This window comes from Glycine soja, chromosome 17 (genome assembly GCF_004193775.1).
Source record: "Glycine soja cultivar W05 chromosome 17, ASM419377v2, whole genome shotgun sequence".
NCBI classification, from domain to species: domain Eukaryota; kingdom Viridiplantae; phylum Streptophyta; class Magnoliopsida; order Fabales; family Fabaceae; genus Glycine; species Glycine soja.
Window position 1 is genome coordinate 23030859 of NC_041018.1, and position 8730 is coordinate 23039588.

The 8730-nt window shown below is 33.3% G+C and overlaps 1 pseudogene; it reads right to left on the reverse strand.

Moving 5' to 3' along the window:
• Positions 1–430: 430 nt before the first annotated feature.
• On the reverse strand, positions 431–7597 carry LOC114391568 (annotated as a pseudogene).
• Between the last annotated feature and the right edge of the window lie 1133 nt (positions 7598–8730).

Consider the following 8730-nt stretch of genomic DNA (forward strand, 5'->3'; position numbering starts at 1 on the left):
TTATACCCAAAAGCTCATACTAAGATAACTATAATGCAGGCACATAAGATTCTAACCTTGTCTGCATGATGTCGGAGAGCTGCCTTGTGGTATGCCTTCTTGATATCTGTTGCTGTATTAGCTGATTAGATTCTTCTGATATTGACATTGTAAGAGGTTGGGTCTTTAATAACCTTACGGTTCTGAATGAGGTAAGGCACATAGCAGAGTGTGTGAAATTGAGAGAGATGTTGAATAAGAAGAAAACAGAAGTTGAGAAAACATCTTCTAGCTATCTTTATCTTTTGGTTTTTGGCATAGAATCGGTTTTCCAAACTTAGTAGATATTGGTGCATACCCAATACTTAGGAAGTCACATTGCATGACTTTCGTAGCCAAGCTAAGAGTCATCTTTCAACTTAAAAAAAACACTATAACAAAGAACACTTGACTAAGAATTATATCTGGCCAACAAATGGATAACAACAATATCTAACCATGCATAAAGAATACGTTCCAATGATTTCTGAACTTGCTGCTGCTGGAAGAATGGAACATCAGGAACAATTCTTGGACAATCAATACCAATCTAACAAATATACAATGACAACAGTAAAAAACAAGGACAATGTTTTCATGAATAATTAAGATACGAATATATTAAACCTGGGAATACCTGACGATGCATGTTGACCTCATCATCTGAACGTTCTGTATCAGGAATATGATAATACTGAGAAATACAGTCAACATACTCAAGGCGTTTCCTTCTTAGAACTCCCTCCCTTCTATCTGAATTAGGTGGTGCACATACTCAGTATATCTTTAAATTTCCAGGAAGACAAAATGCTACCCATAAAAACACATGTAACTGTGGGTCAATAATGTTGACCCCTTACTCAAATAATTCTCTATAGTGTAAATCACTTCAATTTAAAAAAAAAGAGGAAAAACTGCTTAGAAATTATTCTTATCTTTAGCAAACTTGTGGAAATAAAAAAAAAAAGATTAGCGTTGAAATTAGAGAAAGAATAAATTCTCTCATTTTTTGTGTGTGCAAATGTATTTTGTCTGTGCAAATGTAAATATACTGAAAAAATAATTTGAGGATGATCAAAGTCCGGATGACTAATTTAAAAACTCACGTTTGTGAAGGTTTAACTATGTTAAGACTTGCCTAAAATTGATTTTGCAGTAAAAAAATAGGACTTACCTAAAAAAACTATCCTAAAAAAAGCTGACGTTGACTTCCTCCTTTTATCCCCCATTCATATTTTTGTTGTGTACTTGGTAAATAAAAACTTTTTCCACAGTTCATGGATGACATCCTGGTACTGGGGCACAATCCCACACATACCAAAGAATACGAATCCTCATGAAGAGAAGGGACGCAAGAACATTCTCTCTCTCCTACTAATTTTTTTTTTATGTTGTTCAACTTTAGTGATTACATTGTAAAGTGGTGATCACTGTGGGGACAAAAAGCACTATAAACACTTGGATCCTACATGAGTAAAAGAAACATGGAAGATACTACTAGCTAATTATATGAATGTTTCATTTTCACTTCTACTGACCCAAAGTAATGTTGTCAAATAAATGAAGATTCTTATTTGTTATATTTACGGGGGTGACAATAGTTTAAATTTTGGACTGCAAAGTAAACATAGGTGTAGCACAACAATTATGCAAGTATTGGGGGGCCCCGTATGTAAGGCTTTATAATGTAGGGATTGTGGGGTCATTGTTCTGCTGAGGGGGGTGGCCCCTGTCTGGTGGCCTTCGGAAATTATTGATATTTGTGTCATGTGTTGCTCTCTTCACCTTGTTCAACTTCTTTTGGTGCTCATTTCAGGATCATGTCACCATTAGGGGATCCAGTTTTTGCAAAAAAAAATTAAAACTAAATATTGGTGGGTAACATGCCTTGCTATCAACACCGTTCATTATGAATGACTGTTAATCCTACCCAATTAATGATCTCATTTCAAGATATGGTTGAAGCATATCAAAATATCAAAACATGTTTTGAGGAAAACCAAATTAAAATTTTGAGAGACAAATAGTGTACTCCTATCTCACTTGCCGTTTATGGGACAAGCATGTTTTGCTATGGTGCTCAAGGAGTGAGTGAGATTATTCAATCCTTCAAGTGAGAGTGTTTTGGAATATATTTGTGGTCACTAAGTCCATCCTTGCAATTACAATCAGCAGCGATTCATTTAGCATAAGCAATTTGATTTCATTTTGTATGCTTGTTGGCCTTTGAATACACCAATGTTCACTTTTTGTAACATTACTGTTTTCTTCGTACGAATTGGTTCCGTTGATAAGTTTTCCCTAGAATAGACCACATTATTGGTGCGTGCTAATTTGCTGGTATATAACTAGAGAGTTGTCATTTGTCCGCTTCTCTTGACTTTTTTGGTACCCATCCACTATAGTTACCACTAATTTTGTATTCTAATGGGTTTGAAAGTTAACGCTAAATCATGAAGTCAGCCATCTGTTGATTGATTTTTTATTTATACACTACTTGTATTTTTCATTAAAAATAATGTTCAAATATATAAAATTATTATAGATGACAATTTTTTCTAATTACTATACGCTTTAGTTAAATTAAATAATTTTGTGTTAATTGATTCATGTGTATGGTTTCATTATTATAATGTGCTTGTTCCAACAAAAGCTATGACAAAACATTTTAAAAAGCCCCGGTTTACTCAAATCCAAACCTTGACCAAAATAGTTGCCAACTAGGGACTAAATGTAGGAACTGATAGTTTTCTTTGTTATGGTTTTTGTTTTAAAATTTATTGATAGTCTAGTTGTTTCTAGTCCAGTCCATTTATTACTGCTAGAGAACTGGAAATCCTGAGAAATTATTATGATTGAGTTACATACTCAAAAAACAAATGAGTACTCTATTCACATATATTTGTGGCATAACAAATTGCTCCAGATGATGTATATAAATTTAAAACGAACTTTGATGGGATTAAGTGGAGAGATAAGTTGGAAACTTAGTGCAATAAAGCACCTGAGTGATAGAAAGTAAATCGAAATTAGTAATTGCTATTGCTAGGTCATTTTAAGGTCCTTTCATTCTGAAATTTGTCTATGTTTAGAAGAATTGCGTTGGTTAAACTATTTCTTTGTGCCTTATAGTTCCTATTTTAAATTTTAGTCGTTGCAAAAGAAAATTGAGTTGTAGTAGCCATATGAGAAAACATTAACTGCTAGCCTCTACACATGCATAAGAATTATTAGTTTATATTGTCATGAGAAATTGCATCCTGTCATCCATGTCATACAGTACCATACTAATAAGTTCTACAAAGGTCTTAGTTATACTCAGTTGTAATGACTTCAATCTAAAAATCAATTTTTTGTTGTAATGACAGGTTCTTGAATTGAATAATAAAGTATATTTGAGACGTCATGTTCGAGTTTTTATTGCTAAAGGAAAGGGTCAATATACCTCCAATAGAAGGTAATGTACATATTTAATGAAACTTTGCAATTGTTTTGCCTCTAGTGACTGTTTGTGGACAAAAACTCCACTTTTTATGCATTTTTTATTTTTAAATTGTACATTTTACTAGCCATAGTGGTATTTTACTAGCACTGGTGTAGTTCATGGATAAACTTTGCATAGATAGAAGAGAGAGTGAGTAGAGAGAAAGAAAGAGACACGTGAGAAAACTGTAATCGGACACCCTCGAATGTATAGTGATCCTCATATTTTATAACAAGGTTAACAGAGTAGTGCATAAGTACTTCCCCTGAAGTTGAAGCCTTAATAAAAAGAGACCATGTACATTACAAATTTACAACTTTGTTTTGGGTAGCCTTTGCAGCTTCAAAGTGGTTGTGCTGTGGCAGCAGCCACTTAGATTCAAAAGGCTGTTTTCTACCATGGCCATGGCCATGGCATGGCCTTGTCTAGAATTATTGGGGCCTAAGAAAAAATTCGATTGTGTGAGTTCAATAATCAATTATTAACTATATCAATTTTTTTATATATGTTAATTATTAAATTTTATGGATTTTATAAATAATGATAATAAAAATATTGTGTCATCTTTTTTTATCCTCATTTATCAATTTAGAAAAAATTATCCTAAACGGTCGTTTCTGGTGTGCAAGCCAACCATTTTTTTAGATTTCACATTTCCTAGAGACAAATTCAATATATAGTATATAATTAAGCGAGAAACAACTCTTAACTTATAAGCAGTTTTTATATGATTTATGAGTTCCATCCAACTACCATCCAACTATCCTAGGCACTAGTTATATACACCCGCATATTTGCTAAGTATATCCATCCTTGCTCTATATTTTTTTATCGTCAATTATATCTTTTTATTTGTTAAAACATAGTTCTAAAAATTATTTTCCAGAACAACATATTTAATTATGAAAAGTATTTTTTAAATTAGATATTTAACGGAAAAAATTATAAAGGAAAAAAATATTTGTTATAAATTAGATAAATAAGACAAAGTTAGAGTTGTTTGTTTGTTTTCTTGAAAGAAAAAGGCAAGCTTTATGCTTCTTAAAATAAATGAGGCAAATATAGACAACCTATTTTTTTTTTTTCACAAGATAAACTTAAATTCCAGAATCTTGTCATCAGTGTCCTTACTTAAGGAATTAAAAGTTGAAAAGTTTTGTTGAAATTCATGTAAAAACACATTTAAAATTTTAGGGAAAACATTTTTTGCATTCCAATAATTTTTATTTTTTTTACTTTCTTAACAGGCACCGGAGTATTTACCTAAATTTTAAGTGATCAGGTTTGCCTCATTTATTTCTAGTGTTATATCTAAGACGCGTTAACAGTATTGGTAATTTTTTTAAAAAATTTATCATCAGGCAAAAATGTAAGGATTCATATACCATCCTTAACGTACTACTTCAATGTTTTCAATGAAATTCTTCTGGAAGAATTGCTAGTATACTTATGCTTTATCATTTAATGTTACTAAGGATGGCCTTGATGAGCTAGTAGTCTTCTTTCTCCTCCCACATTTTAATCGAATAATTAATGAGAAAAAAATGTAAAGAATATAATGTATACATGACTAATATGTATGACTTACAATTACGAAGATGTATGCCATGTGATAACATGAAACGTGGCATATGAAGAATGTATGACGTATGAAGATTGCGTGATGTCGTGATCTATCATACGTAGGAATTACATGACAAAAGAAGGCATGACATGTTGAAAATGTGTGATATATATACATGTAGTGACAGAGCCTTAAATTTTTAGTTGTGATGATAATATTTATATATATAATTAAATTAGTATTTTAATTTTGCATTATATATGTGAACTTGAGAAAGGTAGCAACTGTGTGCGTGATAAAATTACTACTAAATTTAGTCATTGACTTTCTAGTGTGTTGGTATATTGCAAGTCATGGAAGGAAAATATTATAATTTTTTTAGAGTTTAATTTCTATCACTTTCAATATAAAAGATAGTAAATTCTCAATAAATCAGCAATCATGAAAATATATGTGAAAATTTAATAATTAGATGACGGTATAAATCTTGTATGAACTATTTTCTCTAATTTGTTTTATTTGGTACCATCATAATTAGGGTCTTAAGTTCCCTAGTGGTACCCATGAACTTTTGTCCTTTAGACCGATTAAGAGACTAATTCTTGATTAAGACTTAGTCACACTTAAAGCTTATCGTCTCTCTCCAAGAATATATTTTGTGAGGGATCAAACTTAGGTTCTCCTCCACAAACTAAGTTACACCTATTACAGATTTATGATGCAGATTCGATAAATTTAATTTCACACTGGCAAAAGAATAATAGGCCAATTACAGTATTTGATGAACAAGGTTCTTTCCACCATTTGGTCAAATAAATAGTTGCTAAAAGCATTGCTTTACGAATATAACCAGTACTGAACATATTTTCCGTTTACAAATTAAATGACTAATTTGAGAACATGTGATTTTGCATTCATTCGTGCATCCATAAAAGAACAATCAATTCCCCCAAATCAGTATCCTCAAGCCTACACTACAAACTGTAGATCAAGGGATTCTTGTTACAAACAATCAGGCAACTGAAGCTAAAGAGAAGCATTTGAACATAATAATATAGGCAACAAAACTAGCACAATCTACAGCTTCCAAGAGAAGCATTTGAACATCAGAAAGTGCTCGAAAACTAAATCATGTTGAGACGAAGACACTTCACGTTCAGCTAAACCATCAGTATTTTTTACCTTCATTGAGGGTATGGTAGAAGTTAAGCAACCAATCTTCCTTATTTTTCTTCTTGTCTTCGCTCTCATCAAGTTTTAGGCCTTCCTTGGTAGCAGAGACCAACTTCTTTCCCTCAAATTCCTTAAGCTGACCAACAACATACTCAAAAATAGCATCAACCATATAGAGAACCTCGTACCCCTTCTTCTTAAGCTTTTCAAGGAAGGGGAATTCTCGATAGCTTTCTTGCTTTCACCAATAATGTAGTAGATGTCATTATGTCCTTCCTTCATCCTGGTAACATAGTCCTTCAGGCTGGTCATCTCATCACCACTCTTAGTGGAGTGATACCTAATCAATTCACCTAGCTTTGTCTTGTTCTGATAATCCTCATCAATACCAAGTTTCAGGTTGTTAGAGAAGGCTTCATAAAACTTGTTATAGTCTTCCTTGTTCCCAGCAATTTCAAAGAACATGTCAATGCACTTCTTGACCAAGTTCTTGCTGATGACTTTTAGGATCTTGTTCTGCTGCAGCATTTCTGTAGAAATGTTGAGAGGAAGATCCTCAGAATCCACAATACCCTTAACAAAGCTAAGATATTGAGGCATCAACTCCTCACAGTTGTCCATGATGAAGACATGGCGAACATACAGATTAATGTTGTTAGGCTTCTTCCTGGAGTCAAAGAGATCAAAATGTGCCCTCTTGGGGATAAAGAGGGACAACCTTAAACTCCAGCTGACCCTCAACAGAAAAGTGCTTAACAGCCAAATGCTCTTCCCAATCATTGGTAAGACTGTTGTAGAAAGCAACATATTCTTTTTTCATAATCTCTTTAGGTTTCCTCATCCAAATAGCCTTCTGCTTGTTCACCAATGACCACTCGTGAGATAAAAAACAAAGTTAATGGTCTTCTTTTTCTTCTCCTCATTCTCCTTATCTTGATACACATCTTCAAGTTTACCCTCCTCATCCTTCTTCTCTTCCTCATCCTCATCATCAAAAATCTCCTTTTCAGTAGTCTTCTCAATCCAGAGAGAAATTGGATAGCTAATGAATTCAGAATGCTTCTTTATCAAATACTTTAGACGACGTTCCTCAAGATACTCACGTTGATCTTCGTTAAGAAACAAAGTTATCTTTGTTCCCCTACCAAGGTTCTCACCAGATGTATCTCTTGTCACAGTAAATGAGCCGTTCCGGCATAGGACTCCTAGACATATTGTTCATTATCATTGTGCTTTGTGGTAACAATAACCTTTTCAGCTACAAGATAAGCTGAGTAGAAACCAACACCGCACTGCCTAATCATGCTCACGGTAGCACCAGCAGTCAGGGCTTCCATGAATTCCTTGTTCCCAATCATTGTTCTTTGTGGTAACAATAACCTTTTCAGCTACAAGATAAGCCGAGTAGAAACCAACACCGAATTGCCCAATCATGCTCACAACAGCACCGAACAGAAAATTTATTTGATCCCGTTTTGATTTGATGACTCACTGCAGATGGGTTGTCAATGTAAGAAGGCCTTAGTAACGGAAAGTGTTAGAGAGTCCCTGCATAGTTGGTGTAAAAGAGTAAAACACAAGTCTAAGCATGATTTGTTGCATTCACACACCGCAAGATCAGTGTGTTCCCTCAAATCAACAATTGATGAGAGGGACGAAATAACAGTAGTATCCAGTACTCTACCACAGGTAATGGCTAACTTCATATATAGTATTTGTTTACATGGTAGAAAGTATGCAAATAAGCCACAATATGTTCGAATCCTGCATGGATGTAATTGTGATTAATATGTGAATGTTGTTAAGCTCTAGTTATTAGTATATGTTTGAATAACTTCTTCATAAGGTATGAGTGAAAACTCACATATATACTATATAACTGGAATTTCATTTTTCAAATAATTAAGTGTTTAAAGCTGCATAAGAAAAATCCTATTAATATATATAAAAAATGTTAGGTACAAGTAGTACTCACTAAGTTCCCATTACACGTTTTGTATTTGCCTGGTTCTGTCCTATTTCAAATGCCCTTGCCATTAAGTTCTGGTTATAAGTGAAGCTCATTTGTTGGCTTCATGATTTCATCTAGCTTTGTTACGAGCCATGTCATGAACAAAACAAAAATCCATCAGTTTGAGACAACTGCTAAGATTTATGTTTTATTTTAATTTTATGTAATTATATGCATTACATGAAACTAATTCATTGACGCTACAGGCTGACTTCTTATTAACTTTTACATGTAGTTTTACCTAACCCAGAAGCATAATTTTTCTATAATTGTCAGTGTCACAAGCTTCGGCTCTTTGTTTTTATAGCGGTGTCATTATGTCTACTATTGCATCTACACTTTCTAAAATGAAGCTTTATACATATATTCATTGTCTGCAGCAACGAAGAGATTGATGTGTGTCATCCGGACTTTTTGCAGTGCGACAAAACTCAATGGTTATATTCCTCCAAATAAAGAGGTCTTAGCAGTTTTCTCTTG